General features: G+C 37.7%; 1 protein-coding gene and 1 long non-coding RNA gene across 5 annotated transcripts in view; one reads left to right on the top strand and one right to left on the bottom strand.

Annotated features, from left to right (window-relative positions):
• LOC150063926 (uncharacterized) overlaps positions 1-16,587 on the top strand; it is a 31,257-nt gene extending 14,670 nt beyond the window's left edge. Inside the window, exons 3-4 of the long non-coding RNA XR_016535192.1 lie at positions 6,253-6,377; positions 16,508-16,587. This is a non-coding gene — a long non-coding RNA (uncharacterized LOC150063926). The remainder of the gene's footprint in view (positions 1-6,252; positions 6,378-16,507) is intronic.
• The window catches only part of Jakmip2 (janus kinase and microtubule interacting protein 2), a 148,679-nt gene that overhangs the window by 75,326 nt on the left and 48,734 nt on the right, over positions 1-24,619 (bottom strand). The window lies entirely within an intron of this gene.

The raw sequence follows: 24,619 nt of genomic DNA, 5'->3' as shown, positions 1-24,619 counted from the left end.
CCAAATGGATTTTCACTAAATCTACATCCTAAAGTTTTGTTTTTATTTATTTTTTATTTTTTGCAAGTCTTGGGGCTTGAACTCAGGGTCTGTGCATTGTCCTTGGACACTTTTTGCTAGTGCTCTGCTACTTGAGCCACAGCAGCATTTCTTGCTTTTTCAGTCTTTGGTACTAAGAACTCGAACCCAGGGCTTTGTGCATTCTAGGCATGCTAGGAGAGTTTTTTTACCATTAGGCTATGCTTCCAACCCTAGATTTACAGTATTTTACAGCATTAACACGAATCAACCATCAGACATAAGGAGAAAAGTTTAGACACAGCAGGAAACACTTAAGTAGTTTAGGTAAAAACAGAGTAAGAACTACAAAAAGCAGTCACTTGCTCTACATGACACCAATCCTTAAAAAAACACATATGTAGAAAGTAAAACATCAAGATTAGTGAAGGAAGAGATTTCCATAGGATGATATTTATATCTGAGAGCAAGTATTTCTATTTTGGGTAAAAGTGAAATATACATAATCTATCTTGTTGTTTCCCTGGTGCTGGTTTTCAAAGACCTTGAATTTCAAAAGGAGCTATCATAATGATACCTTTGAAAAATGTCAAATATAAGCGTACATTTCTACATATAGGAATTGAATAATGTGTCTGCTATTTATTTTTGCCACTCATGGGGCTTGAACTCAGGGCCTGAGCACTCACTCTCCTTGGATTTTTCTCAAGGCTAGAGCTCTGCCACTTGAGCCACAGCACCAGTTCCAGCTTTTTTTCTATGTGTATGGTACCAAGGAATCCAACCTGAGTAAAATGCTAGATAAGCATTTTACGACTGAGTCATCTCCCAGCCCCGTATCCACTATTTTTAAAGAAGAATAATTCCAATACATAGATCTTACACTGATCAATATTAATCTGGTTAAAAAAAACCACACGAAGTTTGGATGAAGTAGCTTTTGTATATATCACACATTTTATATTAAAGCATTACACTTACTATTTCATATGCTACCTAAGATTAATTGGTTATCAATGCTTTTTCTATTTATATTAGGAGAGGGGGAGGGGGAGGGAGAGAGAGAAACAGAGACAGAGACAGAGACAGAGACAGAGAGAAGGAGGTAGGGAAGAAGGGAGGCAGAGGGGAAGAAAGAAAGTTATGAGGCCAAGTCTATTTCCATTTAACTCCTCTCTCCTTGTTGAGTTCCAATGTTTAGAGCAGTGCCAAGTACAAAGTAGACTCTGAGTAAATACTACAGAGTAAGAAAATGATTTTACTAAAATCTATGATTTTTATAAGACTACAATGTGAAGGATAAGTGAAAAGAACCAAAGAAATTCAAAAAAAGTAAGAGTGAGGAATAAATTGTAGATCATTATTCTTGGTGTAGGCGATTCGTCCTAAAGAACTAATGAACTTTCCTAGTTAGGGAAACGAGCAGAAGACAAATGAGATGGTTTGTGACAGCATAGATACTGAATTTGCATTGTATTTAGAAAATACTGAATATCCTTCAAGGAAAGGGTCAGATTTCAATCCTTTTCATGGAGATTCCTCTTGAAGTCATATGTAGGGTAGAATGAAACAGAAACCAGAGATTTCAATGGGAACCAGTTTCCACTGGCTACATGAAGGATGAAGAGATATACGAAGAGCAGTTTGTTTTTTCATAAGCTCAAAACAAACAAATAATCCTGGGACCCTCTCACCATCATGATCCCACATCTCTTTTAGGACATTAATTATGTGCTGAATATTATTCAACTGAGTCATTCATTTATAGTTTCCCATTTTGGATGTCAAGCAAGGTTACAAACTTATAGATAGTTACGATTTTCCATTTAAAGATTGGGGGAGTAAGATGATGGGGTGATGATCAGAGGTAGGTCAATGGAACAATCAAGATGTGTTTGTAGTTGATGTGTAATATGGGAAAGGTCCAGGCAAGGTCCTGATTGTTCGGATGGAGTAAGATACTGAGAATAAGCTGAAAATAACGCAACTCCCATATAGCAGACATTGAGAGAAGATAAGCAGAGCTAATGAACTCAGTACAATGAAAGAAACAATCCCTGGGATCAGAAATAACATGAGCGAACATTTTCAGTGATCTTAATGTAAGCCAGCAACTATACTAGAGAATGTGTATCCCCTTTCCTGATTAATCTACATCATAATGTTTACAGAGAAGACAAGGGTTCAAAGAAAATCAATAGACTGTGAAAAAGTATGGAAAAGGAATACATGGAAGTCACAGTGTAACAGGAACAGCCTCACTCCAGAACTCACAAACCCAAGTGGTGTGTAGAAATGCTACATTGTGTATCTTTCACTTTGTCTTTTACAGAAATCGCACTTGAGAACTTGTAATAATTTCTGTTATTTAATGATCTAGGTGCTCATTTTTACACATTTACCTATTAAAAGCTTATTCTACACTCTTTGCAATAAAGGTTAAAGTACTTTGTAGAAACAAACTTCAAGATCTAAGACTTGTATATACAGACAGGTGCCCAAAGAGCAAGTGTTTTGTTATTGTGTTTATTGCTTGGTTTGAATCATACATGATGAGAGATCTTACTTTAATTTGAAGCTTTTGTTCTGCATCCGAAAGACTGCTATCATAATTATTGTATCACGGGTACAAACTGAACAAAGTAGCATCTGTAATGGAGCATGAGGAAGTCAATAAGGAAAGTAAATTAATACAGTCAAGAATCCAACGGTTTTCCTACAAAATTAAGAAGCGTGAGACTGTGGGCATGTCTCAATGGTAGAGCACTTGCCTATCAAGTGAGACCCTGAGTTCAAACCCTAGTAGTTAAAAAACAAAAAGGTAGCTTTTGAAGAGTGAGGGAAGGGGTGAGTTTGGAAGAGATGGATGAGGATGTCTAAAGGGGTGACAGTGACAAAGACATATTGTACCATAAACTGTTTCATTAAATGGTACCTTCTTTGTATAACCACTTAAAGAGCATAATAATAATAATAATAATAATAATAATAATAATAATAGGTAAGTATAGACAACCAAACTCATGCCACAACAACTGTAGCATCATGTCAGGAAGAAGGAATTAATGCAAGCACAGAGACAGTGTTCCTCAACTTGAAAGGCATGACTCTTCTCTACTAAAGCAGTCATAAGCCACACTGAGACACTGAAAAACTGTCCCTTGGCAAACCCATTTGCACTGGAATCAACCAGGCTACAACAAACTTCAAAACTTGCACTACATCATCTCCTTAACCTCGTAGTCATAAGGTCAGATGCATAGGAACCTTAGTAGGTTTTTCTTGTCTTTCTTTTCTTTTTGTGTTGCCAGTCCTCAGGGCCTGACCACTGTCCTTGAGCTTTCTGGAGGCTAGCACTCTACCACTTGAGCAACAGTGCCACGTCCTGCTTTTTCTGTGTATGTGCTCTAAGGCTTCACACGTGCTGGGCAAGCACTCTAGTGCTTAGGCCATCCTCCTGGACCGTCTTTTTTTTTTTTTTAATGGAATTACAGGGGTTATTGTTTGCTATCTGCTCTGCTTTTCTTTTCATCTACTTCTGGCTTTTTTTTTTTAACTTAATTGGAGTTTGCCTCAGGGACTTCCTTACTTGGGTTGGTACAAACTATGACATTCAGATTTTAGCCTCCTGAGTAGTTAGGATGGCAGGCATGAGCCACCAGTGAGTGGCTCCAACCTTCCCTCCTTAACAATGTCTTCTCTGCACATATTTTACAGAGCTCCAGGCTATCGTTCACTCAGGGAAATGAACTGTATTTCCTGTGCCATTGGCTGCCAGGGATTTTCCCTGAGCACAGTGCCTCACAGCTGCTACCCTAAATTAAAATGTCTATTGAGAAATGCATGGGTGGAGCCAAAATGAAGTGTCATGGGCAAGAATAATGAACACCTTCAATATAAAATATTTTCCTCACATTTTTATTAGCACCAATTAGTTGTGCAAAGGAGGGCCATTGTAAGGATACAAGGGACCTGATCAGACTCATCCCTTCTTCCCTCTCCCGTATCCCACTCCCCTCTTCCCAAACCAGTCTCAGCAAGCTTCCCCACTTCATTTTTCTACATGTTCATAACGTCTTTGGATCATGTTTCTCTCCTTCATCCTCTCTGTCTTCCTCCCCTCCCATATCCGAGATGGGATCTGTTTCACCTCCCTCTTCTTCATGATGTTCTGGGAGAAACCACATAAAACCTTATGTGTTGGTGATTATATGAAGGGAAGTCATTCACCATAAAGTTAGTTATAACCTTGCTTTGCCCCATATTAAATTCTGTAGCTTGCTAGTAGTATAGGAATACCTGGAGTGTTCAGCAATGTATTATCAAATGTTAGTCATTTATTTCTGAGAGAACATATTTGTTTGCTCAGCATTTTCTTTGATTTATTACCTCCTGGCACTGAAACTGGGAATTACAATTTTTTTTCATTTTAAGTTTAGAGCTATTTTTGTGGACAGCTTTTTCAGGGAAAGCAGTCTCTAAGGCTTAAATCTCTTTTCTTCTGCATTTTAGAAGTTTCAAGAGCTGCTTTTTCCCCCTGTTAGTAAGCAGTGTTTGATATCTCAGCATTCTAGAGTTGGAGCCTATAATAGCTTCAACCAGACAGCATTTGTAAACATAATTATGGGGGCTGGGAGTGTGGCCTAATGGTAGAGTGCTTGTCTAGCATGCATGAAGTTCTGGGTTCATTCCTCAGGACCACATACACAGAACAATTTGGAAGTGGTGCTGTGGCTCAAAGAGAAGAAGACTAGCCTTGAGAAAGTTCAAGGACAGTGCCCAGGTCCTGAGTTCAAGCCCCAGGTCTGACAATAATAATAATGATAATTATGACTCTTTATGGGTCTGCTCCCTTCATATTGTGACAGATAAACCTCCCTGTGGCTGCTAATGGGCTTTATCATTACTGTCATCGGCTACTTATGACTGGACTACACTATTTCCATGCATCTTTCTCTTCAATGTTCTGGGGGTGGCTGCTATAAGCCAAGGAGTTCAGCTCTGTCTGATGATGTATGCATCTAGTCTATAACTCTTCTCCGTGGGGAAAGGCCTACATGTAAATGATGAACGGCACTGTGCAAATGTGCCCAGTGCTCTAAAACGGGGATGCAGGCCAGGCATTGCAGAGCTCAGAGGAGCGTGTTGGCTCTCTGAGGGGAATATGAGGGCTCCCAGCAGGAGAAGGGCTGTGAGGCTAAACTGAGTCCAGACAAAACAAGAGGATTTGCCTTGTGGTCTGAAGAACAAGGAATAATCAAAAATATATAAGAAGATTTAGGTAAGAATTATAGATATGGCCAAATGGTTATGATGCGTTACAATCAGTTTGTTCAACCAGGGAGCATCAAGCATTTCATAGCTGCCAAATATTATTGGTATAGAATATAGAGCTGTGGACAACAAAAGAAATAACAATAACTGAACATATCATATTGATTTAAGGATGTAATGTGTTAGCTGGAAGATGTATACAATAAGAACTTACACACTATGGTAAATGCTGTGATTTAAAAAAAAAAACATTTCAGGGGAGGTAAGAGAGGGCTATTTGTGAGGGGACAGGGGTTAGTATGCTAGGAAAGGGACAAAAGTGAGCAATAGAGGATAAATTTGCCCCCAATACATTACAGACATTTATGAGAATGTCTTAACAAAAGCCATTATTATGTACAACTAACATACAAGAAAACAAAACTAGAATGAACGAATCTAGCAAAGAAGGTGAGGGGAGTTGTATAGGCCGGTTGTAATTTTAGATTTTAATAAATGCTTAGTTGGAGAGACTAGAATAGAAGGGAAACGCAGATGCCTAAGGGGAAAGTATTCCAGATAAGGGAGGAGCTAGAATAGGAGCTGCAGGGTAGACAGAAGAGTCTAAGTTCCAGGATTTGCAGGAATCCAGGATAGCAGCCAGTTGAGGCATTGCTAAGTACGAAGGTCACATGTAACCATCAGCCTGTGCTTTTTCTGGCCTTTTTATATTGATGTGGGCTTTACTTAGAGTGGATGCAGAGCCCGTGGTGTGGGTAAGAGAAGCAGTGTCCTGCTCTGAGTCCAGCATTTCCCTCTGGTTGCTCTTATAAAGGCATATTTTACATGAGAACAGAAGCATGGCAATTTGTCTAGAGGCCACTGAACATAATTAGCAGTGATGCCATGGTGATTCGAAACAGAGGGGCTATGAGAGATGAGAAGAGGATGCAGATGTAAGCTGATGTTTGTCCTTTCCAGGTGAGCATCATAAAAAGCGTCATCTCAGCATCACAAGAGCATACAATGGGAAGCTGAGAGGCAGAGCCACAAGGATGTGACTGCAGAATGAAACAATCCCATGCACTGCGACTAAAGGAGAAAAGGTGACTGTCCCTCCTTCCTTGAGCTGTCCTCCTGTGGATAAGTCCTTAGGAATGCATCTTAACTGCATATGGTGGCAGATTGTGAACACAGAACATTTCACCAGAGAATATGTTGTAGGGATTACAGATAGATAGTTGAGTAGAACATACATAAGCTCTGCCCTCATGGAGATTAAATTCTAGTTGATGGAAATAGAAAGTAGTAAGAGAAATACATGCTTTAATTCATATTAAAATCTAGCAACAAAAGCTTCATGATGCTCAAACCATATGTATGCAACACTGTAACAGTGAAGAGCTAGAAACGAGAAGGTGACCTCTAAAAAGTCATCAGTCCAAGGGCTGGGAGTTTGACCTATGGTAGAGTGCTTGCCTAGCCCTGGGTTCAATTCCTTGGTACCACACACACAGAAAAAGCCCTAAGTGGTTCTGTGGATCAAGTGGTAGAGCTCCAGTCTCAAGAAAGCCCAAGGACAGTACTCAGATCTTGAGTTCAAGCCCCAGAACAGGAAGAAAAAAAAAGTAGTGGGTCCGGTTTACAAAATTCTGTGTAATATTTTAAGTAAGTTGGTAAAGAGCTATTAAAAAAAAAGTCACGCTAGCTGCACTTCAAAGCCTGTTCAGACAAATGGAGCAAAATGATCACGGAAGCACAGATTGCAATGTTGTTCATGTCAAAGAGAAATTATACATACCTATACTCTTCATAAATTTCTATACATGAATACATGTATATAAGGGCATAAAATATTTTCAGAAGACTATGTAAAAGTTTCCATTTCATTCAAGTATCAAAGAAGTCTTCTCCATGCTTCCTATATGAGGAATGTTGGGAGAAGTGGTTCTCCCTCCAGTGAGGCCCTGGTCATTCTCTACAGCTTTGTGGCCATTACATGTACGCCCATATTACCCTGAACATGATAAACTCTAACCACAATTCTAACAAATCCTATATTTGTACCTGTTTCTGGAAATGCTGAGATGTACAGAACAGATGGGATGACTACATAAGAACAAAGTTTCTCCAGTTCCTCTTCTCTAGACTGGAGATCTGTCTGACTTTCTTGTTTTTCTTTCCCCCATCTCCTCACTGTTTGCCTTCAGCAAGAGGAGTAGTGTGGCCTGGTATTGATAGCTTATGCCTGTATTCCCAGCTACTGTGGAGGGTGAGATCTGAGAATCTCAGTTCAAAGCCAGCCCCAGCATGAAAAGTCTGTAAAACACTTATCTCTAATTAATCATCAGGAAACTGGAAGTGGTGCTGTGGCTCAACATGGAAGAGTGTTAGCCTTGAGCTAAAGAGCTCAGGGACAGCATCCAGGCCCAGAGTTCAAATCCCATACCCGACCAAAAAAAAAAAAAGAAAAAGGAGTGTGATCCTTCACTCCTCCTGCTAGCCTGCTAACTGGTAAGGCTGATGCTCAGAACTTCTCATCCCCGCAGGCACCCTTGTTTTTATAGAAAAAGTAAAGCTAGATGCCCCAAGCATCACATGATTCTGTGTGTGAGAAAGTACTGCTATTTGTAAACCACAGTACAGATGGTCAGTTATTAAGGCAATTCCTATTCACTCTCCCACATTCTCTGCTGTGCACAGACTAAATGCTATTACTGTTGTTAACCTTCTCGCCTCCTCCGTGCTATACAGATGGGGGAAAAATATTGACAATTTACTCTCCTTCCTCCACCCAGTTTCTGCCATAGCTTGAAACACATTTTGGGTGAACTATGCTAAAAGGGTTATAGATTTCTGTTCTTCCTTAAAACAAGTAACCTTTTTTTTCTCAGCATTAAAGTTTACAAAGAACATCCTTTGTCTAATTTAATATTCACAAAGACATTCCAAATCAGAACCTACTCTTCTCATTTTTTTCAGCTCAGAAAACAAAGTCAGAACCTTACAGTCATGTATTTAAGTCATCAGTAAACTGATATCTAAGCCCAACCATCTTCTTCTCAAACCCTGTATTCAGATTCAATTTAGGCTTTGACTTGGACTTATTCCTACAGTCCAGTGCAAATCAGGGAGATTTTTCAGTTTTGTTTTTTTTTTTAACCTTTACACTTATGAGCCCATGAAGTCTCTGGTCAGTCTGTGGGTCAATCAGGCTTCTGATATCCACACTGCCTAGAGAAAGTGTGTGCCTAGCACTCTTCTTGAATCTCCTCACTCTTGTGACTTGGTGTGCACACATTTATACATCTTTTAAATGCTTAAGTATGATGATCTATGCAGGAAGGAATGTCATTGAACATCTTTTATTCACTCTCTTCCTTACCTTCTAGTACTTCAGCTCAGTGGGAATAGGTGAGCTCTAGTATCTTTGGCTCAAGGAAGCTGTTGTGTATTGAGATGTGTCTCTCAGGAAATACGGAAGCCCTATCTCTTTACAAATCTCTATTAGCTTAGCTATTAGGGGTGGCTTTGCCTATGCAATCAATTAACGTAGTCCATAAGCGAATTATTTCTGTCCTTTTCTAAAGAGGGAAATCTCCACATACAGTGGTGAATGTCTTGGAAAGATGAAGGTAGAGTTGGGAGCGATGAGTCTACAAGACTGAGGAGAGCATTCTCCAGAAAGAATTAGCTTTCTGAAACCTTATTTCAGACTTTTGTCCTCCAGGTTGGGAGAGAAACTTTTCTGTTATTTTATGGTACTGGTTCATGGTAATTTCTTGTGATTGGATAATATTTCATGCAACTAATACAGCAGTTCCAGGGTTTTCAGGTTAAATGATATTCTCTAGAGACTATTTTCATAGCACCAATTATTTATCATGGTTTATGATCAGATGCTTAACTTTAAAAATTAATATTTATCTCCCCCATAAAAATAGAAGCCTTGTAAAAGTAAGCATAAAAGCATAAAAGCAGTAGAAAAGGCAATAATTGGGCCCTGGAGTGTGGCCTACTAGGTTTGTATAGTATACGTGAAGCCTTGGGTTTGATTACTTGGTACTGCCTACGCAGAAAAAGCAGGAAGTGGTGTGGCTCAAGTGGTCGAGTGCGAGCCTTGAGAATGCCTAAGAACAGTGCCCAGGCTCTGAGTACAAGCCCCATGATTGGCAAAAAAAAAGTAATTGTTTTTTAACATAAAAGGAAAAATTAAAGGCTTGAGTCAAAGAGTGGATGACATGAGACACTAGCACATGCAATTTTGTCCAGAGGACACACTAAGGTGACCACCCAGTGAGATCCAAGTGTCTCCAGCTCTCTTTCACCTAGGTGGAATTAGAGTATTTGTCTTTCCAGAAGTGCGTGGGGCGTGATTGAATTGACAAAACAGCTCACAATATCCTGGGAAATGTTGGCACTGACACTAATAATGGGGACTGCAAAACTGTGATGAGTGAAAACAAATTATTACTATAAGTTAGAAAATTGGGATGCTTTTATCATTTTAATCTTCTCAAATAACAAAATAAAGATTGTGTCATCCATTTGCATATGATACAAAATTGTACGCCAATTTTATTGAAGAAAACCAGTAAATTTGGAACATTTTTCTGCCTTTAGTATTTACTGTTCACAACACATAATCACAGATTCAAATATCTTAAAAATTACCGGAGTGAAAGCTTAGATTTGAATCAAGTACTCACTTGCAACTTGAACACATTAACTCCTTTCTAATCAACATCTAGTTTCTGACTCTTTAGTGAGTTGTTAGGATCTGATAATTTAATATACTCAAAAAGTCGTGGCAGTAATCGGTACAGTACATAGTTGTTTTAACACCTGACATTTGAAGATCAGACCATTGTAACTGGTCATAGAAATAATCTTAACTGTCAGGTCACAACTAAAAATACATTTCCTTGTCCATTTTTAGCAATTGTAAAATAACAAACTAGACAAATGAGTGATGTGTGGGGTTATGGCTGGAAAATAGATTTTGCAAACATTCTTCCATGTCATAAAAAGACTGAAATGTAATTAATCTCTTTGCTTTGGTAACATGGGAAGGAGGATGAGAGGAAATGTCAGAAAAGCATTTTGCATATTTTCACGGCTTTTGAAGCATGTATTTTTACAAGTTTTTAAAGTTCAAATCTTTGCTCTTTAGCTCCAGTCTTATCAAATCAAGATTAGGAAAGATTATTCAAACCTCAGGTTAACTGGAAGCTTTGCATACTCAACTTGGGACTTGAATTTCTGATCAGACAAGGTAGACTTGAGAAAATTATATCCATTTAAGTGTATCACTGTTTTTTTTTCCTCTAAACAATACCTTCTAAAAACATCGCTAAAGAATTTCATGGCAAGTTAGTATCTTTAAGTTGATCTAGAGAATAGATGGGCGGAGAACTTAAATCTTTTCCTGGTGTCAAATATGCCAGCTCTGGTCTCAGATTTAATGTGGATTTGCCTCTTGAAAATAACTGCTATCTTCACTGCAGAAATACTAACATTTAAAAAATTAGCCTAATATTCTATATTGTCTAGATAGAATATAGTTCGTTTTCCGCTGGATGCTAGATGCTTGTTCTCATTCTGGGTGTCAATTTCTCGTTTTCTTGCCTTCCTTTCCCTCTCTCTCAGGGCTGCAGTCTTTATCACCTGCAGCCCTTACATGTTTGATGTGTAACGTGGTCTCTTTCTCCTCACTGGAAGTGCTGCTATAATATTTCTCATTCTGAAATTGCATCTCAGCAAACTTTTCTTATCACATAGTCAAGCCACTTTGGAAAATCAGAGTTGCAGAGCCAAAAGAAAGTACAGCCTGCCTGCCGTGTTCACAGACTTACTGCATGTAGTTTTGACAGAGTGCCTTCAACAAATAAGTATATTTTGAATTTAAAAAATAAATAAAACAATTTGAATTCTTATGGGTGCATTGGGCAATTCCATGGAGGTGAGAAACCATCAGTAATGCTGAAATTGTGTACTCTTCTGAGTATTTCCCAACCCTTACACTTTGTGAAAATATACTATGCTTCCCCCAAAACAAATCATGTACCACCAAAAAGCAATCTTCCCAGCCACAAAGGGTACAGAGTGCACTTAATTGATAGATTAAATGTTTAGAGTTTGTTGGAAAGTGTCATACCTTTAGCAAAAACCAAGTGTCTTTATGAGATAAATGAATCAGTTATCAAAGTGAAATAATGAACTTTTATTCCCCCTGAGAATTTGCAACTTTTTTCCCTTCACAGTAATCAGTGATACCAAGAGTGTGCTGTATGGCAAAAATGAAAACCAGAGTCAAAAGAAGAAAACAAAACCCAGTAGACTGTTACCAGGCATGGAAACTGATATTTTCATATCTTGCCTTACTGACCAAAATCTGCACTTAGACGCAGTACTTATCAAATTGTGATAAATTGTGTGTACTTATGATTCTACACTGAAGGCTGAATGGCTTGTAGAACAGAATCATAAAAATAAACACACATTTATTTTATATGTGACTATTTTTAGATGTAGGAAGAATGTTTTCTCTTCATTTTTAAATTTCAGTTAGGAATAGGTAATAATGATCAGGATAAAATGTGAAAATACTATTGCTCAAGATTCCTATAGAATTATTCTTTAGTTAATTTGGAAGTTTCAGATAGCTGTCAACAATCCATCAAAAGCAAGGGCTTTTTAACAAAAGCTGAGGCACGAAAGGCCTGTTTAGTTGATGAGTGGGTAAAACAATAACAAAGGGCACCTAATTTCCTGGCTTCCTTCCATGCCAACCTAACAAAGCAGTAGGCTCTCAAGAATGTAGATCTGCTTTTCTGGGACTCAAGATAGGTGAAATTTATGCTGGACATTGAATTAATGGTTTCTATTTGTCTGCAGCTTGGCTCTACCAGTTCCCACATTTTCTGTCTAGAAAGCTAGATGAATAGGCCTGCTTTCTTTAGGCTCTGTTTAATGGGCATGGTACAGAGCCAGCTACAGCATACCTAGCCTGGGCAGTGGGCCCAGACATTCATGTTCCTTCCTGGTTCCCAACCAGAAAATCAAGGCTGGCTTTTCTCTTTCTTTTCCTTATTGTTACAAATGGAGTGTGTGTGTGTGTGTGTGTGTGTGTGTGTACACAAATTCAATAATTTATCTTTCTCATTTATACTCATTTATTATATAATGATTTATGAAAGGTGCCATCTGAATATTGGCATACCTGCTTGATTTAGACTGAAACATAAATTACATACAAACTGTGGAAAGGTAATACAGAATTATATATATAGTACTATCTATTAAATCATATATTTTAAAGGTCTAACAGATCTGGTAACTAAAATCTGAATAATATTATGACATTTCTTTCCATGTTTTAAAGAAGAGAGAATTGTATACAATATGTATGGACAGTTCCCAATAAACAAACTCTTGGCAACATTAACTTGCTTGTCTCAGCAAAGATTATAAAACTACCAAGGCATAATTAAAACCATTTCATTATAAAGGCTAAACAAATTTAATAAGAACCTACTGATAGACATTATCGATTCAGTAGGAAATGTATGATGCATATGCTATATACTTTCAGGACTTTTTCAATCACATATTCCAGTGAAGTTAAACAGAAGTAGTAGGAAAAAAAATACCACAAGCTAAATTTTTATTGTTGCCCTGGACCTTACACAATAATAATACCAGATTCACAGCCTTCAGAGCTCTTCACAATCTGATTTGAACCTCTTGGTATGACAATTTATGTTATCTAAGATTTCAACATAGGGTTTAAACAATTGTCAACTTTTCCTGTAATTGGCCGATAGTCTTATTCCTCCTCAACTTTGCTCATGCTGTGATCCTAATCTAATAAGCATCTGGATTATACTTCTACCCATTTTATACGGTAGGGAGAACACAAAGGCACATTGGGTTTGAATTGTAAGGTAAGGAAAAAAAGCAGAAAAGTGGTTTAGGTCAACTAAAGGCTTTACTTAAGAAACCATAGGGTTGTTGCTGTGTGTGGCAGGTGCAGATGGTATACAAGTAAATCAAGCTGGGTTGCAGTCAGAAAACCTCGGCAATTGTTAAACGAGATAGAATCAGGTTCTAGCCTGGGGTGGTAACACAGGAAGATAAATGTGGCTAGGGCAAGAGGATGGGACTAGAAAACACATCCTTGAAAGTAATTACATTCCTGAAAACAAACAAATCGCTGTGGGTCTAGGATTGAGTGGCTTAAGGCATTTGGTGTGAAAGGAAGAATTCCCATCTCAGGAATACAGTGAACTAGATTTATTGCAAATTTTTCCCCTTAAAAATTACCTACAAGTTTTGGATGAACAAGAATAGCAAAAGCCAAAAACAGAATAAAAATATAAACACAGAAATGTAAACAAAAACCACAGATAGCTTTAACATGCGGGACCCATTCACATATGGTAAGTAATAGGCTGTAGGGACAGAAAACACACCCTGGAGTTTGTTTTCAAAAGTAAAGTTTACCTTGTAGGCGCAGCCTGAATAAAACTAGGGTTCCCAAAGATATCCAAAAACCAACTTACTCTATCATAACACCACAGCAAATTGTATGTCATGAATTTTTCTGATGAAGATGGTGGACGATGATTTCCTGACCTGGGCCACAGGTCACTCACTGTTCATGGTGGGACATATATTCAGATATGCAGATATTCAGTTGAAAGGGCAGTTTTCAATGAAACAGAAAATTCAACTCAAACTCACTTTGGCAATCAGCCCTTCCATAAAGACTTCAAAAATTTCTCAGATAAAGTACCAAGCTACTGAAATTTACTGAGAACAAAGATTACTGATGAGCTGACAATCAAATCAACTCAGAAAGATTCAAATATAGAAATTATTGCACATAGAATAAAATACATTTTACACATAACATAACATATATGTGTGTGTATGTGTATAGACCTGTACCACTTGAGCCACAGAACCACTTCTGTTGTTTTCTGTGTATGTGGTACCAAGGAATTGCATGCTAGGAAAGAACTCTACCATTAGGCCATGCTCTCAGCCCCAATAATTTATATATGAAAAGTTGCCACACCCACTCCAGTGGAGTCTGTGCAGCATGGAGCAGAAAGAGCTTGAATGGCTGCCAGTCCTGAGGTTCGCACCAATGGTGATCAGGCCTCCTGGAGGTCCCTGGCAGAGACCGGGACATATGCGTGGAATGCTCATAATGCTGGGTGCTGGGATTCTTTTATCACTCTTTTCATTTCTGATAGTTGATGGTATGGCAGTAATATTCTGTGCCAGCTACTGGCCTAAACAATTGATTGAGCGACTAAATGCTCCAGGAACTAAAAGTGCATGCCCGGCTACTCTGGCGCAAACACATCCACAGCAGCCTTGATGACCTCAATGCACTCTACTAATAATAAGACAGAATTAGAAACTAAATGGAAAACATGATCTTTGAATTAGTAATAAATGTTAGTTTACCTGAATATGCCTTTAATGCGTCTGCATTACTTGTGTAAATGTTACAAGTACCTAATGAATCACATGGGAAAGGATTAGAAGGGCTAGAGCACCGTGGTGTGCTCTAACTGAACAGCAACAATGGACTCTTAGGTTTAAGGTTTTACAATTCCTGGCACAGGGTAATAATTACTAACTTAGAAACAGAATCATAGGAAGAACTAGAAAACAGATGGTAAACAAAGCTAATAGTGATTAATGCTAAGGCGAATGACGCCTAACCATAATGTCTGACTTATTAACCATGGCTTCTTAGAATGAAGGGAGAAGTTTCTTTTCTACTCAGAAAAATGTACCCTGTAACCATTCTTAAACGTAATTGTAATCTTTTGACCTTATGCCAACTGAAAGAAACTACTCCTGCTTTGACTGTATATAATCTCACACTCAACAAGAAAACTTCGCAGCAGATTTCAAACCTCCCTTGCGTTTGTGTCTGTCTGTCATTGCCGAATCCATTCCTGACCTGTGAATCCAGACTTGGTCTCTCCGCAATCCCGCTGAGTCGGTCTGCGGCAAAAAGTATTTAAAACTTGAATGAAATTGAAAATACAACAAAGAAGTTGGGGCTAAAGAAATAAACTGAAACTTGGGAAAGGAGAAAAGATAATTATAATAGAATATAATATGGATGATGAATATCAGACACACAGAGATACAGATGAATAAAAAATGTGGGAGCAAGTAACCATGTTCAATAAGAAATATTCTCACTATCTTATATATGTAAATGTAACCCCGATAATTAAATTTTAAAAAAGAAATATTAGTAAACTGGAAGGCAAATCTGAAGAAATACTCAAGAATATGAAATTAAAAGTTGAATGAGTATGTGCATGTGTGTGTGTGTGTGTGTGTGTGTGTGTGTGTGTTTAACACAAACAGGATTCAGGTAAGATAGTTACTCATGAACTTTGTGGGAGGAGAAAATGGGCAAAGCTAAGGAAATACTGAGAAATAAAAACTACTTTAAAACTTTAGCAAATACTGTTTCCAAGTTTCCCCATTTTGTCACTGCTAAAAGCAATGTTTGATGGAGCCTGAGCCTCGATTACTAACACTGATCTAGAGTCAAGGATTATCAAATCTGTGAGAAAAATTTTAAAGGAACTACAAGTCTTGAGATCACCTCTAGATGTTTCCTACCTTCCTATGAGTCTAATCTCCTCATCTCTTTGCTTCTGTAACTCTGTAGCTAAATATAAAATACAATTACCATTTAAGATACAATTATTTTATAATGCATAAATGGCTTTTCTAATGGTTTACAGTGGGACTACGGCAAGAATTTTGTTTTCAAAGAACTTTGTGGGCAAAACATATGAAGAACTTAATGCCAATCAGGAAATTGGGCTCAAATAAAAGAAATGGGATAGAGAGAAGAATATGACTCTAGGTGAGAGTTAGCATGAAGAAAGAACTTTAAATCCAAAGTCAGAAGAATATCCTGGTGTACAATGCAGAGATTTGGGGCAGAAGGTTTTAAGAAAATGAAGAGAATGCTGAGTCCTTTTCCTTACTCTCACAGTTAGTACAAATAAGAGAAAAAGTGCCCCTGCTTGGAAAGGAAGGGAGGAAGGGAAAGAGAAAAGAAGGAGGAAGGCGCTTGTTATTAATGTTAGGTTTCAATGCTGTTGAAGGTGATGTTTCTCTCCAGATGTCAGCAGCTCTCCCTCTAAGGTCATAGGCTGAAATCAAATCTTTACCTTCCATACAGGTAAAGGTCAGGAGTGCTCCAGCCTCATGAATGCTCCTACTGACATGGTAAGATTTCTGAGGGAGCTCATTTCACCCTTTTGCCATGTAAAGATGAAACAAAAAGGTTCCATCTGGGGGGAACATACCTGCACCAGATAGAAAATCAGCAGGTGCCTTGTTCTGGGACTTCCCAGCCTCTAGAACTGTTATCAATAAATTCTTGTGTTTCCACTTTACTCATACTAAAGCATTTTGTTATGGCAGTTCGAATATACGAAGACATTGCTGTATATTCATTATTTTAATCCACCACCTCTTCATTCTTCTGAGAAGAGGACCTCTTTTAGGAAACCATTTTTCGCCGTCCTCAGTCTGTATGATTTTGTAGTCCCATTGTCATTGCCCTTTGACATGTCTCTCTACTTGCCTGGTAAAATTCACATTAGCAGAGAAAAATCCAGAGCAATGGGTTGTAGAATAGGCACGTGCTTTTATCCCCTAATGAAACTCAATTTCTCATTTTGGTGGAACTATTTTGGGGGAGGTTATGGGCCATTGCTCTGAATCTGCTATTATTTAATATACCAGCACAGGGCATGACAACAGAAGCCAGAAAGGCAGGAAGAATAAATGAGAGTAAGATGGAAACTGCTAAACCAAACACTCTTGAGTATTGTTATCTCTGTTACAGAGATACTCAAGAATTTGTATTTCCCTGAGAAATTACTTACCTCCACTGCTTACATCAGTTTGACTTACATTTCTGTGCTTTCTTTAAGACCATAGACAAATATTGTTAGAAAATTTGAAGTGAATGGAATTTTTCGGGGGAAGTGGGAGTGTCACAACACATAGAACCAACAATGCAGAAGGATATTCAGAGATAATAAAGACTGTGTAAAATTGTGTTCATCAACTGCGTTGATGATTGTTATTAAGAAAGCAAAAAGAGTCAAACAACGTAAGAGGAACTAATCAACCAAGGAAGAGTGATTCACTATTGTAGAGGAGTAAATTATCTGTTACTAATCAATTATCTCCTTTATGGATTCCCTTAGATAATCAACCAGCACAATCATTTCTCAACATTGAAGTGTAACTGAGTTCACTTCCTAGTCTTCTAAGTCTCTCTGGCTGTCGATAATTATTTGCTGCCAATACTACTGCCTTGTCTGACTTTGAAGAAAGGTGGAAGGGTGGACTTAGGATCTTCAAAGCAGCACTCAGAGGCCTGGTAGAGCTGTACTAGTTCACTGTTTCAAGGATGCAGCATTTATTGGGTGGAGCCAGGCAGAGAGAAGAGTGCTATCAACAGCAGACTATGAATGCCAAGGTAGAGGAAAATATCTGCACACAAATGAGACAGGATAATTTTATCCGATCATCTGCCATCCCCAGGATATGTGAGCAAAATCTCTTTGGAAGATGTTCATCGGTGCTCAAAAGAGAATATTCTTTGCTCTTAATGATAATTGTCCTCCAATTTCTTGGTCGCTTGAAATGCCTTTTGCATCAGATAAACCCATTATGATTGTGTGATGAACTTCCACACATCCAGCTGAATTTGAATTGCAAAACCGTAATAGATCACTTATGTTCTGTACCAGAGAAAACCAAGGGAAATTTAGTAAGTAGAGAAACATGTTTTGGAAGTGAGACTGTAGCTCAAGGGGTAGAGTGGTAGCCTTGAGTTGAAGAGCTCAGGGACAACGCCAAGGCCATAGTCAAGCCACTTGAACAACAAAAAGAAAAACAAAGACAAAGAAAACCCCAAAGTTTTGGGTCTCAAGTAGTAGGCTTTGGCAACACCTTTCATTTTGGCTTTATTTTGAGATCTAGAAAGTGAACGAATTGGTCAACTCCAAGGGAGAAGTTCTTTGACCCTTTATATTCACAAGGATGTGGCTGAAAGGTTGATCATTCATATTTGACACAGAGTATTGAAAAAGCAAGGGCTCAAGCTTATACATAATTAAGGACTTGCCATTTATAACTCTAATTGTATATATTTACATAGATTTTTTTTTGTAGGTCTTGGAGCTTGAACTCAGCCCCACTTCCCATTTTCTAGAGGTTAATTGGAGATAAGAGTCTCAGGTCCTTTTGTGCCTGGGCTGGCTTTGAACTTCTATCCTCAGATCTCAGCCTCCTGAGTAGCTAGGATTACAGGCGTGAGCCACTTCACCCAGCTACATAGATTTTTTTTTAAAGTGTGTTCAGTGCACTGTTTTGGTACATATGCGAGGAAGTGCTTCTACATTGCAATGGAGAGTCAAGAAACTCATGTTTTGTGCAGAGAAATCTAACAATACACTTAGTAAGTATAAATGTACAACTTATTTGATTTAGTCTTCTGCTTCTAGGAACTTAAGTTACAGGTATACTCACATATGACTGATTTGTAGACATACTAACCAATACAGTAGTGTTTCTATAGTAAAACACTGGAAGCAATTTAAACATCAGTAACTACAATGAAATTTCTCTGCAATGAGGTGTCATGGAGTAATGAAAAAATAGATTTTAAAGACAAAATTTCAAAGTGTGCAAATAAATAAAAACTCAAAAGAAAATTTATTTGTATATAGGTATATATATACATATATATGTATAATACATACATACATACATACATACATACATACATACATACATGTGGCACCTGCTCGACGTGACAAGATAGCCTGAAATAGGGAAACAGCCATTACCAACTGAACAGCATTTAGTGTATCTATGGTTACAATCTAACACTCCTCTTTTAATACCAAAAGTTGGTATTTTGAAAATTAATCAAGGTGTTGGATTGACAATTCCTGAATGGAACTGGGCAAACGAATGACATAAGGGTTGAATTGACAGAGCTGTCCAACATTATAGAGATGTTTTAAAATTGGCTTATGGAAGCTTAAACTGCTTAGAAGATCAAAATACCTGCTAAAATGGTAAGAATCTATATCATGAGACCCTTGCATAACTGTGTATGCAAACACATATACACCACTGAAAGTATCATTTTTTGCAGTATTATTTTAGCCATCAAAGTACACACTCATGTATCGATGTGTCTAGAAATTATTTAAAGACAACGATAACCTGGTTGTCTTTGCACCATTCAATGACAAATAGAGTGATCTATTTATAATAGAGGCTTAATAAAAATTCATTGGAGTGCTGAATGAATAAATGAGTTAGAAATCATCAGCTCTATAGTGGTCTTAGGACCACCTCGAACTCATGCAAATCACTTGATTTCCTTAGAGACCATCTGGGTACTTAATTACACACTAGGCTTAATTTTTTTCAAGGGATCTTGGAGAATTTTTTTTCACATATTGGAACCATTTAAAAATATTGAGAGTGATTTATAATATAATGGAGATTCTTATATCCTGCTCCAATGTATAATTTTATCACTTCTTCCATCAGATATATTAGCTTTCAAAAGGGAAATTTAAGTAAAATATGCACAATATAATTTTTATATAGCTATGTGTCAAGGAGAAGAAAAATACAAAGCAGAGGCTTTAAAAAAATCAAAAGTTCTAAAATTTAGTCTAGGTTTTTCCATTCACCAAATGACCTTTAATAAAAGTCCATTACTTTCTAAGCAGCCTTTCTTGGCCTGAAAAAGAAAGACAGTAATACCTTCTCTGTCTACTTCACAGGGTTGTTGTGAGACCTATTAAAATAATATATGTGAAGGCTGCTTATATATTGCTGTACAAGTGGAGGCTATAGTTTTATCCCCGTATGTCAATGTTTTAATGTATTCAACCATATTTTATTATGGCACCGTGAATTCAAAATCCACAAAGGCTCTGCAGGAAAAAAGGCACATAAAATAAGCTGACAGATATGATGGGAAGCAGCTCTGAAAACTTAATTACATTATGCAAATGTATGAAAGTGTTATTATTTTATATCTTAATGCAGATTTCTGGTGCCGTTGATTTATTTAGATAGTGAATGAATGTTTCTGGATAAGAGAGGAAGAAAAATCATTATACTATTTCTCCAAAAGTCATAGGTTCTCAAAAATTTCTGAACACTATCTACTAACATTGAAAATAAATATAACATTTTCGACAATAAGCAGACACAGTAGACACATATTTACCTGGAAAACGTCTTTCCTTATTTTTGTTTTTATAGGAGAACAGGAGCTCATTGAGAATAAAAGAGCATATTGTGAGCTGAGTGCAGGCGACTCAAGCCTGTAATCCCAGCTACTGAGTAGGATAATATCTGAGGATCTTGGTTTAAAGCTAGCACAGCTCAAAGGTCTTCTACACATATCTCCAATTAACCAGTAAAAAAGCTGGAAATGGAGCTATGGTTTATGTGGTAGAGCACTAGCCTTGAGCAAAAAAGCTCAGGGACAGCATAGAAGCCCTCAATTCAAGTCCCAAGACCAACACACATTTACACACATTCACACACACACACACACACACACACACACACACACACACACACACACACCCGAATATATTACATAATAACAAAGGCCATGAACTAAGATGCTAATGTCTGGCACACACTTAGAGTCTGCTGCAATGAGGAAGCTGTCACTCCACAGGAGAGATTCTAATCATTTAACAAGCATTTATTTTGCACTGGTTGTTTTGTTTAGAAATGAGTACACAGGGAAAGGTTTCTTTCCTTCTCAAACATGAGCATTGGGAGAAAACACAAGTTTCAAAGCACACTGAGGCAGGGTAAAGCACAGACAGTTTAAACAGACAGACATTGATGGGATTTGGAAATAAATAATCTAAATTTCTTCATGTTAAAAATAGGAGGATTACTCTGAACTTTGAGATTAGAGAACATGTTGGGATAAATCAGTGTGTGATCCACAGTAATTTTCCTGGTCTTGATAAAGATAACCTTTCCCATACTACAGTCTTGAAACAGCTTTGAAGACTCGATTGGGAACTTTGCTTTATTCATAATTTATAACTTAAAATGTATGCTGTGTTTCACTTTCAACTGTTTTCTCACCCAAATTTCCTACCTTCTGACCGTTGGCTTTGAATTTCCACTCAGGTTTACATCCATGCCAAGTCTCAAACTGTTCCTGTACTTAGCTATCTACCAGAGTTACATGCAGAAGTCATGTTTTCAGGCACCTGCAGAAAATGGCTGCAAGGGCTCATGGCATCTTTATCTCTTGCTACCCCTGGGTTTGCCTCTACCAGGGGAAAGGATTCAGCCAATGTTTGGATGTGTTTGTATGAGAGATGTAGCAGTTTCCAATACCTGACAAGACTTGATTAGATAATGCCTTTTTATCCATTGCTTTTAAGGTCCTGTTTCTACAGTGTAGTGTGAAAATAATCAGGTTTTGCCTACGTGCCCTTCTAAAACCATACGAAATCTACTGAAATGATAGAAAGAAATATTAGGAATCATTTCCCTCCTGCATTCTCCTCTCTTTGTGAGACATGCTCATTGTTACAAAATTGCTTAGCCAATATTAGCAGGGGGAGGAGGATGGTACATTTTACAGCCAGGAACTGGATGTTTCGATTGGTTGCTCCCTCATCCATCTTCATTTAGACAGCATAACTGCGCTGCACCTAGCTCCTACCCGTTTCACTCCACTGGAAATTATGGTTATGTCTAGAAATGCTTAAGAGCAAAAATAGATGGGTATGCATTTCCCTCCAAAGGCAGACACTTCCCGTTTTCTTTCTCAAGTAAGAAAAAAAAATCTATCTATCTATCTATCTATCTATCTATCTATCTATCTATCTATCTATCTATCTATCTGATACATAAAATGCCTGAGCAGTAAATCCTGTTGTGAACTCAAAGGATTAAATAAATTCTCTTTGTTATGCTTAGTTTGTAAATCCAAGAGATTCTAGTTAGGCAGGATTCCTGTAAGGAATATGCCAAGGATTCAGAAATGAGTGTCTGGGTGTATGTGTGCAGGGGGTGAGAATAAAGGGAGGGAACCATTAAAACTGGCACATTCCCAAAACAAGCCACATTCTGAATATGAATATTGTACTATATAAAGCTATCTAATATTAGTAAAGAGGAATTATATAAGGCAGCTGGCCCATATATGTTTTCCATGAGTTTAAAAGCAACACAGCAGACATTATTACAAAAAAAACAATGTCAGTTAAACTTAAAACAACATCCACTAGGAACTCAGTAATACTTTTAGGGATTACAGGAACCAATGAACTTCAAATAACCTGAAGAAACCAGTCATTTATTTTTGAGATAATAGAAAAATGTAGAGTACATCTCTCATCTCTTTTGCTATCCCTTGATTATCTGATATTGTTACAGTATCTTACTTTGTTATCTGATATATTGGATATATCTGTATTTGGTTATTTGAAATTGGATAGGGAAGGGGGGAAAACAAGATTAGGGACGGGGTGGGGGCAAGGGAAATGGGGACCAAGACATGAGAAAGATTATCAATGTACGTGAATTAATGTACCTTCTACCTGGCAAATATAATGTAACCCTTCTATTAATTACAATAAAAATATATAAAAAATGTAGAGTAAATTGATAATAATGAAATTGAACTGTTCATAGGAAAACGTGTCAAGTTTATAGGAAAACAAGATTCAAGAACTCTAGTGAGTTTTTAAGAAAACCATATGCCTATCATATAATATGTGGGAGGAAACAGAAACCAACTTCTTTAATAAATTCCCAGTGTTGGGACCTCCTTTGAAGTAATCAACCTAGGAAGGGATGTTATTTCAGAATAATTACAGAACACCATACTCCCTTTCAAAATGATCACTCCACTTGATTCTGGGCTTTGACAAATAAATGTACTGCACGAAAGTATGTGATGGTTCAACATTTTAAAATCAGTGAAAAAGCCTAGGGGTGCAGCGAAAGCACTTATCTATCCATACACAAAGACCTTCGGTTCAATAATAGCAAAAAATGTGAAATTAGTAAGTAAATACCCATATAAAATAAATGGACTGAATGTTTTCTAAATGATCTTATTTCGAGCATTATTATTATTATTATTATTATTATTATTTATTGCCAGTCTGGGGGCTTGAACTCAGGGTCTGAGTGCTTGCCTTGGGTAAGCTCAAGCGCTATCCTTCAGGTTTCTCAAGGCAAGCACTCTACCGCTTGAACCAAAGCACATTTCTGGCTTTCTTGTGTATGTGGTACCAAGGAATTGAACCCAGGGCTTCATGCATGCTAGGCAAGCACTCTGCCATTAGGCCAAACTCCTGTCCTACCACATTAATTTTCAAAATCAACGGTTTGTTGTTTGCATTCTCTACTAAACTTTGCTGCACATGACTAATTTAGCATTTTGTATTTTTAACTTTCACCTAGACGGTTTTTATAAATACCTGTGCAATTTTGTCAGGACTTTTTTAAACTTGCAATCACAGATTTCATGTTGCTCTTTTTAGCTAATTCCCTCTTCTCTATTTTCTAGCTTCCTCCTCACTCCTTGTCTCTCTCCCCCTCCCCCCACACACATGTTTGTGTCTTCTTCCCTCAATTTGGGGGTTTTGTTTATGTATTTTCCACATGGAAGTTTCCATTTACCTTTTTTCCCCTTCTGAAAATTCTCCATGGTTTCCCAACCATCTAGTTCTTTGAACTAGTAAGCTCGAAGGCTAAAATGCATAGTTTCTTTTTTTATTGTGTGGGGATGTTGTTTGTTTATTTGTCTCATAGAGTGAAGAGTATTTGAACTGAGACTTCAAAGTGCATGGCATAGCCAGTGGCTCATGCCTATAGCCTGTTATCCTAGCTATGAAGGATCTTCAGGATGCCAAGGATCATAGTCTGAAACCAATCTGGGCATTCCAGGTCAATGTGAGTCCTGTAAACTACTCACAAACACTGGATTTTTCTATGCCTCAAGTGGTGGAGCACTAGCCTCGAGTACAAAGAGGCTCAGGGACAGTTCCCAGGCCCTGAGTTCAAGCTCCCCAATCATCAAAAATAAAATACATTTATTAAAAAGCAGGGCTTGCTCCAACAAAGTGTAGTTAATAGAAAGATAACAGAGAAGACAACGTCTGTCATAGAAGTAAATGAATGTTCTGATCTCATAAAAGTAAGATGCCAAGTTTGGTGTTTTGTGTGAAAAAGAAAGATTATCCACAAT

The sequence above is a fragment of the Megascapheus bottae genome, chromosome 4 (genome assembly GCF_031878675.1).
Source record: "Megascapheus bottae isolate mThoBot1 chromosome 4, mThoBot2.hap1, whole genome shotgun sequence".
In the NCBI taxonomy this organism is placed as follows: Eukaryota; Metazoa; Chordata; class Mammalia; order Rodentia; family Geomyidae; genus Megascapheus; species Megascapheus bottae.
Note: the sequence above shows the minus strand (reverse complement) of the source record. Positions and strands in the feature narration are given on the sequence as shown.